Raw genomic sequence first — 9,543 nt, forward strand, 5'->3', positions numbered from 1 at the left:
ACTGCAAGGAGATCCAACCAGTCCATTCTGAAGGAGATCAGCCCTGGGATTTCTTTGGAAGGAATGATGCTAAAGCTGAAACTCCAGTACTTTGGCCACCTCATGCGAAGAGTTGACTCATTGGAAAAGACTCTGCTGCTGGGAGGGATTGGGGGCAGAAGGCAAAGGGGATGGCAGAGGATGCGATGGCTGGATGGCATCACTGATTCAATGGACGTGAGTCTGAGTGAACTCCAAGAATTGGTGATGGACAGGGAGGCCTGGCGTGTTGCGATTCTTAGGGTCGCAAAGGGTCGGACACGACTGAGCGACTGAACTGAACTGAACTGTGCACTGTGCTTTGTCCATATCCCTTATTTTAATTATTTGTTTGCATGGATGTGCTTAGCTGGGAAATCCTACGGACAGTGGAGCCTGGCAGGCTGCAGTCCACGGGGTGGCAAAGAGTCGGACAGGATAGCGACTGGGCATGCATACGCAGTGTTACATCATTAGATTATGAGATTCCTGAGGGTGGATACTTTGTGGTAGTCATCTCCTAAAGCTAGGGTGAGGCAAGAGGCAGATACCTCCTCACTCCACAGCATCAAGCAATTGGAGATTTAACCCCTATGAACTGAAACTCTAGAATAAGCAGGACAATTTAGGGAGGAGGCTGGGCCCTGCCCAGACCACCACATATTTCTTTTCTCCAAGTCAGGAGATCGCCCCAACCACACATGTACATAAAAGGTTCCTTGAAGGTCAAAGGGGGAGTATGTCAAGGGCTGTTCTACCCATACGCCTTTTCAGTAAAATCCATTTTGGCTAAGAGATACATGTGCACACATGGAAGGATCCTGAGATATACCGAATATAGACTGTGAACCAGGCAAATCAGAATGATTGGCCAAAGGAAACCCAGAAGAAATACCACATAAAAGTAATTCAAACTGCCACAAGGACTCGACTCAGCAACACCCTTGGAGTCCACCTGTGTGGCTATCCACAAGAATTTTACTTTTTTTCCCCCTCTTAATAAATACTTTATTTGGTTCATTACTTTCCATCTTTGTGGGAATTCTTTTCTGCAAAGCCAAAGGGCCAGGGCCTTTGTCACTAACCACTGGTCTAGTGGCTAAGATCTGGTGCTCTCCCCACTGCGACCCAGCCTCAGTCTCTGGCTGGGAACCCATGCCCTACTCCAAGCCATTGCTTGGAGGCCACCTGAGATCATATCAATCACCCTGGAGAGGGAGTGTTCAACACAAATGTGTGTGTGGATGCGTAACTAAATTTGGTTAGGTGAAAGAATGGTTAAATTGTATGAACATAAATCAAGTAGCAAAGTGTCCCTCAACTACTGAATGGATAAATAAAATGTGGTATATTCACAGAATAGAGTATTATTTGGTAATAAAAACAAATGAACTACTGATGCATGCTGCATTTAACCTTGGAAACATTACACAAAGTGGAGGAAGCCAGTCGCAAATGATCACCAATCGTGATTCCATTTATCTGAAATATCTGGAATAGGACAGAAAATAGATGGTTATTGCCAATCTGGGGTGAAAGAATGGGGCAATAGAGAGTCACTGCTAATGTGTATTGAGTTTTTTGTGGGGATGATGAAAATGTTCTAAAATTAGATTGTGGTGAGGGTTGGACCACTCTGTGAATATAATAAAATAGAATTATACTCTTTAAGTAGGTCTTCCCTGTAGCTCAAATGGTCAAGAATCTGCCTGTAACGTGGGAGATCCAGGTTCGATCCCTGGGTGGGGAAGATCCTCTAGAGAAGGGAATGGCAATTCATTCCAGTATTCTTGCCTGGAGAATCCCATGGACAGAGTAGCAGGCTGCAGTACATGGGATTGCAAAGAGTCAGACACAACTGAGTAACTAACACTACTACAATACTCTTTAAAAAGGTAAATTGTATGAGGTGAACTACATCTCAATAAAGGTATTTTTTAAAAAATCAGGTAGCTAGTAGAAAACTTTATGAGAAGAAATAAAGCATGGGAAGGTGATAGAGAGTGATGGGGTGACAGATCTGAATGAATTAATGAGTAGATTCTGAACCATGCCTGGCAATGACATCTGGATCCAATGACTTTCCCATGAAAGGATTCTTTCAGCAATGAAGGAAGAGAGAAGGTGGTATAAAGGCAAAGGGAAGCTAGAAGTAAAGCTAAAGAGGAATTGGTGCAGTTAACATCGGCAGAAGGACCTGAGGACCATCAGCTGTGGCTGTGTTTGTTCTCCCATTTCCCTCTGGTGTTGAGAGGAGGGTCCCACAGATCTCCCTCTCTGTGACATGCACACATTTCCCAAACTTCCCTCCCAGACACCAAGATTTCTGTTCTCAAATGAAGAGTGTCATCATCAGCCAAGACTGTCATTCTGTCAGTGACTCAAGAAAGTCACAGTTAAAAGATATTGAAGGAAGTTGGATTCTTCAAACTTAATGTAGTCCATATCTGTATCCATAGGCAGTGGTTTTTTGGTTGTTGTTGTTGTTTGTTTTTGTTTTTGCTGAACTTGAAGAAGAGATAGAATTTCTAGCAGTCTCCAGAGACACTAGCTTTGAAGGGGACTTCAGAGTCCCAGAAACCCAGCTCCATTTTGTCATCAGTGTTATTAAAAAATCTGCTATTGTATTCATTATGAAGATTATATGCCAGCTGTGTACCTGCAGAATTTCTCTCATATATCTTACTAAATCTTCTTTAGAGGAAAGAAAAGTCACATTCTCTCAATTTCTGGGACGTGGTTCAGGAGAACTAGCAGAAAACAATGATGCTTTCTGTCTAAAGAATAGAGGGAGACTTCCTTGGTGGTCCAGTGGTTAAGAATCCACCTTGCAATGCAGGGGATGTGGTTTCAAACTGTGGTCACAGAACTAAGATCCCACATGCTGCAGAGCAACTAAGCCCAAGTACTGAAACTACTGAGCCCAAGTGCTCTGGAGCCAGTGAGCCACAAATAGAGAGAAGCCTGCAGTGCAAAAGATCCTGCCAAGTAAAATAAGATAAATAAATAAGTATTTTAAAGAAAAGAAAAGTAGAGGCACATCTAGTCTAGAATTCTACTCTACAAATTCAGAAAAAGACTCCTTTTCTCTAGTTTTCAAAATGAAAATTGCTACAAGGTTTTATCTTTTTTATATTCCCTCTAATGCCGGCAACTATTATATATGTATATCAGTCACTCAGTCAGTTCAGTCACTCAGTCGTGTCCAACTCTTTGCAACCCCATGGACTGCAGCACACCAGGCCTCCTTGTCCATCACCAACTCCCGGAGCTTACTCAAACTCATGTCCATTGAATCAGTGATGCCATCCAACCGTCTCATCCTCTGTCAACCCCTTCTCCTCCAGCCTTCAATCTTTCCCAGCATCAGGGTCTTTTCAAATGAGTCTGCTCTTTGAATCAGGTGGCCAAAGTATAGGAAATTCAGCTTCAACATCAGTCCTTCTAATGAATACTCAGGACTGATTTTCTTTAGGATGGACTGGTTGAATCTCCTTGCAGTCTAAGGGACTCTCAAGAGTCTTCTCCAACACCACATTTCAAAAGCATCGATTCTTTGGCGCTCAACTTTCTTTATAGTCCAACTCTCACATCCATACATGACTACTGGAAAAAAATATATATATGTATATACATACACTAAATTTAATACTCAAAAATTCATTTATACTATACTTCATGGAAAGTTTAAGAAATTTTCCAGGAAAAATTGAACTCAATGGATTTACTTTTAGTCTTCTTCATTTTTTTAAATAAAAAGTTTTATTTATTTATTTATTTTTGGCTATGCTGAGTCTTCATGGCTGCGCTGGGGTTTTCTCTAGTTACGGTGAATGGAGGCTACTCTCTAGTTGCGGTGTGCAGGCTTCTCACTTCAGTGGCTTCTCTTGTTGCAGAGCACAGTCTTCTAGGGTGAGCGGGCTTCAGTGGTTGTGGTGAACGGGCTCAGTCATTGGGATTCTTGGGCTCTAGAGAACACGGTCAGTAAGTTGTGGCACATGGGCTTAGTTGCTCCAAGGCAACTAAGATCTGGGATCTTCCCTGATCAGGGATTGAACCCATGTCTCCTGCATTGGCAGGTGGATTCTTTATCCCTGAGCCACCAAGGACGTGCCTACTTTTAGCCTTTTTTATATACATGAAAGTGAAAGTGTTAGTTGCTCAATTGTGTCCAACTCCTTGGACACAAGCTCATGGATTGTAGCCTGCCAGACTCCTCTGTTCCGTGGAATTCTCCCAAATCAGGGACCGAACACAGATCTTGTGCATTGCAAGCAGATTCTCTACAGACTGAGCCACCACGAATACTAGAATCTAAATTCCATGCAAAATTAGACTCACTGTATCAGAGAGTATTGGCCACCCCGATCAAAATTGGAGGGGGAGGTACCAAGTTAGATGATGTGTGCCCACATTATCATTGGTATTGATAACCAAAGACAGAAAGGGCTCAACAAGGATTTCATATTGAACATGGAAGATGTAGTAACCCCAGCTGTTCCTAAATAAATTACTAATCTGTGGGTCAACTGTCCCAGGACAAGATAGAGTTTTACAACTCCTTTACACTTTCTTTTCACCTGATTCTTCTTCTTTAATAAGTTAGCTTACTTTTTAAAATGTTTATTTATTTGGCTGTGCTGGGATTTAGTTGCAGCTTGCAGGATCTTTAGTTGTGCATGTGAGATCTAATTCCCTGACAAGGGATGGAAACCAGGCCCCCTGCTTTGGGAAAGAGGAGTCTTAGCCACTGGACCTCCAGGGAAGTCCTTTGATCTGATTCTTTATTCTTGTCCTTCATGGAGCAAACAGACTCAAGCCTAACTCTATATCTCTAAACTAAGTTAAGAGAAGTCTTCCCTGCTGGGTCTCCTGCAATGCAGGAGATGTGAGTTCGATCCCTGGGTTGGGAAGATCCTCTGGAGAAGGAAATGGCAACCCACTCCAGTTTCTTGCCTGGGAAATCCCAAGGACAGAGGAGCCTAGCAGGCTTCAGTTCATGGAGTCACAAAGAACTGGACACAGCTTAGCAAGTGAACAACCACAAAAGGCACTTTTTCATGAATAGTCATCAAAGTGAAAGTTGCTAAGTCGAGTCCAACTCTTTGCAACCCCACGGACTATACAGTCCATGGAATTGTCCAAGCCAGAATAGTGGAGTGGGTAGCCTTTCCCTTCTCCAGGGGATCTTCCCAACCCAGGAATTGAACGGGTGTCTCCTTCATAGAAGGCGGATTTTTACCAACTGAGCTATCAGGGAAGCCCAACACAAATTAGGGAAAAGCACTGGCTTTAGAACCAGATCTGAATTTGTATCCCCAGGTTCACTAATTTGTAATGTATAACTGTTCATGAAATTATTTAATCTCGTGGAAACTCGATTTCATTTTTTAACATCACTAATACAAAAAAAGGAGTACCTACCTTAGAGGTATGTTTTAAGAGAGAAATGAGTTATTACATGTACAGTGCCCATCACTGGAGGCCCACTCTATTTGCTCCACACATCTCTGTGAATCCTTCAATCCCAATCACTTAGAATAAGTAACAGCCGATCATTTCCCATAAGGAATAAGTGAAAGATATGGACTGAAGGTGTAAGAAAAGAAATTCCAGAATCTTAAAGACACATCTTAACCAAGAAAAGAATACCAAGAGGGAATTCATGGAATCTTTCTTCTGAATCCTTTAAAAATAAGCTAACACGCATCTGTCTTGAGAGGATATTGTAAATCTTTCTGCTAGCTTTCTATCATGTCTCAGGGTGCTTCTCACCCTGACTCACAAAGTTGGCTACTTTTCCCTTGAAACTCTTTCCTTCCAAGATACTAGGCTATCCTGGACCCTCTCCAGTCTCTCCAGCAGGTCCTTTCCCCTAATTATGATCATACTTCTTTTTTCTTCTGCCTTCTAGATGTAGGCAAGATAGCCATCCCACCTCAACCTGGCCCTGACACCCTCTTCCTAGGTGTCTCAACTGTCACTTCCAGTCTGATTGTCTCCAAAACTATGCCTCCAATTCTAATCTCTCTCCTGATCTCCAGACTTTATTTCCAAAGGCCCATAGCTTCCCTCAGAGCTCAGTCTGGGTTCGATTCCTGGGTCAGGAAGATCCCCTGGAGAAGAAAATGGCAACCCACTCCAGTATTTTTGCCTGGAGAATCCTATGGACAGAGGCGACTGGCAGGCTACAGTCCATGGGATCGCAAGAGTCAGGCACAACTTAGCGACTAACCCACCAGCATAGCTGGTTCATCACTATTATTTCAAGCCCAGTTGGTCCAAATCCAAGCACACAATCTTCCCTCTTAAACCTGTTTATCCTGCTGTCTTCCTTCTCTCCACCAATGCCATCAACATTCTCCCAGTCATCCAGGCTGCAAACTTTAATATAGTTCACGTCTTCATGTTGTTGTTGCTTTGTCAGTTAAGTCATGTCCAATTCTTTGTAACCCCATGTACTGTAGCCCTCCAGGTTCCTCTGTCTCCATGGGATTTCCCAGGAAAGAATGCTGGAGTGAGTTGCCATTTCCTCCTCTAATGGATCTTCCTAACTCAGGGATCCAACCCGACTCTCCTGCATTGTCAGGTGGATTCTTTACCTCTGAGCCACCAGAGAAACCCTTCATGTCTTCATAGATAGCATGTAAAGTAAGAAGGAAAGACACAAGCCTCTCACATCCAATTATCACTAAGTCTTCCCAGTTCTATTTTGCAAGATCTCTCATAGCCCTCCTTCTGTTCCCACTCTCATTGCCATAATTTAGTTATTTATTTTACTTTCCCCTTGGATTACTATTATTCTTGGCTTTAATCTCTCTTTGCCACAACCCACCAAATGCACAGAAGGCAAGTAATCTTCTTAACCCTTGGTTCTGACGAGATTTTTCCCTACTCTAAAGAATGTAACTTGCACTCATATGCTCTCATATGTGCCAGTCAAGGATATCTGCTGTGTGGCAAGGACACCTGAAATCTTCCATCACTGTGTTTGCACAGTGTTACTTGAAATTCTCCCCCACCATACACAGATTTATCTAAATGATATCCAGTTTTCAAGATCCATTTTAATTGTCCCTTTGTAGTCTTTCTTGACGGAGAAGGCAATGGCACCCCACTCGAGTACTGTTGCCTGGAAAATCCCATGGACGGAGAAGCCTGGTGGGCTGCAGTCCATGGGGTCGCTAAGAGTCGGACACGACTGAGCGACTACACCTTCACTTTTCATTTTCAAGCATTGGAGAAGGAAATGGCAACCCACTCCAGTGTTCTTGCCTGGAGAATCCAAGGGACAGGGGAGCCTAGTGGGCTGCTGTCTATGGGGTCGCACAGAGTCTGACATGACTGAAGCGACTTAGCAGCAACAGCAGCAGTCTTTCCTGAAGTGTGTTCTTGCTGTGTAGACTAGTGGTTCTCAACTGATCAGAGATGGGGAATGGGGGAGGTGAGGAGAATTGCTACTGGAAGCTAATGGCACAGACCAGGGTTGCTGCCAAACATCTTACAGTACACAGGACAACCCCCCAACAAAGAATCATCTGGCCCAAAGTGTCAATAATGCCAAAGTTGAGGACTGCTGCTTGTAGACCCATGTCGACTTTTGTGCTCTTCTGTTGTCTGCGTCCTTCTCCAGGGCACACCATGTGGAGACAGTGAGCCATCACCTCTGTGATGGCTAATTGGCTAGTATGGTGTTAGCCCAGTGACTACCTTTCAGACTACTGCTTCTCAATCCCTTTCTGTTTTCTTCTGCCTCTTAAAGATTTTTCAGATACTGTCCTCCCTCTGGGTTTTATCCTCTGTCCTCATTGCTTTTCTCATTCATTTTATTTAATTTTGTTTATTTCTCTTTTGGGCCATGCTACACAGCATGTAAGATCTTAGTTTCCTGACCAGGAACGGAACCCAGTACCCCTGCCTTGGAAGCTCAGAGTCTTAACCACTAGACCTTTTTTAAAACCACTGGACCTTCTTATTTTATTTTTTTAAGACTTTTTTTTTAAATGCAGACTTTTAAAAATCTTTATCGAATTTGTGCAGTATTGCTCTGTTTTATGTTTTGTTCTTTTTTTTTTTTGACAGAGAGGCATGTGGGATCTGAGCTCCCCACCCAGGGATCAAACACTCACCCCTCCATTGGAAGGTGACAAAAACACTGGACCACCAGGGAAGTCCTGCTTCTCATTCATTTTAAAGGTGCTCTATGGATGAGTTCATCTACCCTTTGATACCGCTAGGTTATCTGCCAAAAGGCCACTTCTCTTCCCTTTCTTCTAACAAAAGCCTGATTTTTTTTTTTTTCTCTAGGGTGTGTGTGTGTGTGTGTGTGTTAGTCGCTCAGTCGTGTCTGACTCTTTGTGACCGCATGGACTGTATCCTACCAGGATCCTCTGTCCATGGGATTCTCCAGGCAAGAACACTGGAATGGGTTGCCGTTTCCTTCTCTAGGGTAATGGTACATAATATGCCTAGTCTTGGGGGGAGTAAATGATAATTAATCTCAGGGAGTAATGACAATCTCATATTATTTTGCTGTAGACCCACACTGTCTTGAGCTAGGGATGCCCAGGGAATCAAGTCTAACCAGTGAGACTTAAGAGGAAGTTATTGGAGGGGCTTCTAAGGGGCTCACCTTCTGATTGGAAAAAAAATTCAGGCAAGAAGTCCTTGCTGGTGTCATTCTGTTCTCTTCCTGTTTTAAATGCTGTTTATATATTATGTTTCAGGAAGCTGCCAATAGCCATCCTGCAAGCATGAGTGACAAGCCCAAAGTCTAAACTAATATATTAAGGATGGGAAGGCAGAGAGAGAGAGCAAGTACCGGGCTGTGGATAACATCGCTGAACCACCTTGCCAAAGGTGGAATCGCCTACCTTCAAATTATTTGTTATATGAGATAATTACATACCTTTTTTGTTTTGCCTCTATTGGTCAAGTATTTTATTACTACTCTTGAAAGCATTTCTTGGTTTCAATAACACCTATACTTCAATACCACCTGACTCAAGAACTCTACTCACATTTCGGATGCACATTCATTCCCATGTTTTTGAACCAAAGGCATCTCCTCTCCAACTCAGTAAGAAATTTTTATTTTATGTATCATGAACTTATATTTTTTCTCAAATCCTTTTCTCAATAAAATCCTTTTCTCAAGCACACACACACACATCTCCCATATGCCGCATGCTTTGTAGGCTCCTCTTGTATTTCCTCTCTCTCTCTCTTTTCTTTAAATTTTTACTTTTTGGCTGTACTGCTCTCAGTTCCCCAATCAGAGATTGAACTCTCACCCCCTCCATTGGAAGCGTGGACCACCAGGGACCACCCCTGGACACCACCCATTGTATTGCCTATCTTTCTTATCGCAGTACTGTTTAATTAGTAACCCAAAGTCAGCTTCAGGTCCTACTTTTCCTTCACTCTCTGCCAATTTACTCATTTATAATTTTATAAGCTTTTCTATTTATTATTTCTCACATTTGTCTTTTGCTCTTCATACTCTTTCAGTTTAGACTGCCTTAT

Source organism: Bison bison, unplaced genomic scaffold, assembly GCF_000754665.1.
Source record: "Bison bison bison isolate TAMUID 2011002044 unplaced genomic scaffold, Bison_UMD1.0 scf7180017864370, whole genome shotgun sequence".
NCBI lineage: Eukaryota > Metazoa > Chordata > Mammalia > Artiodactyla > Bovidae > Bison > Bison bison.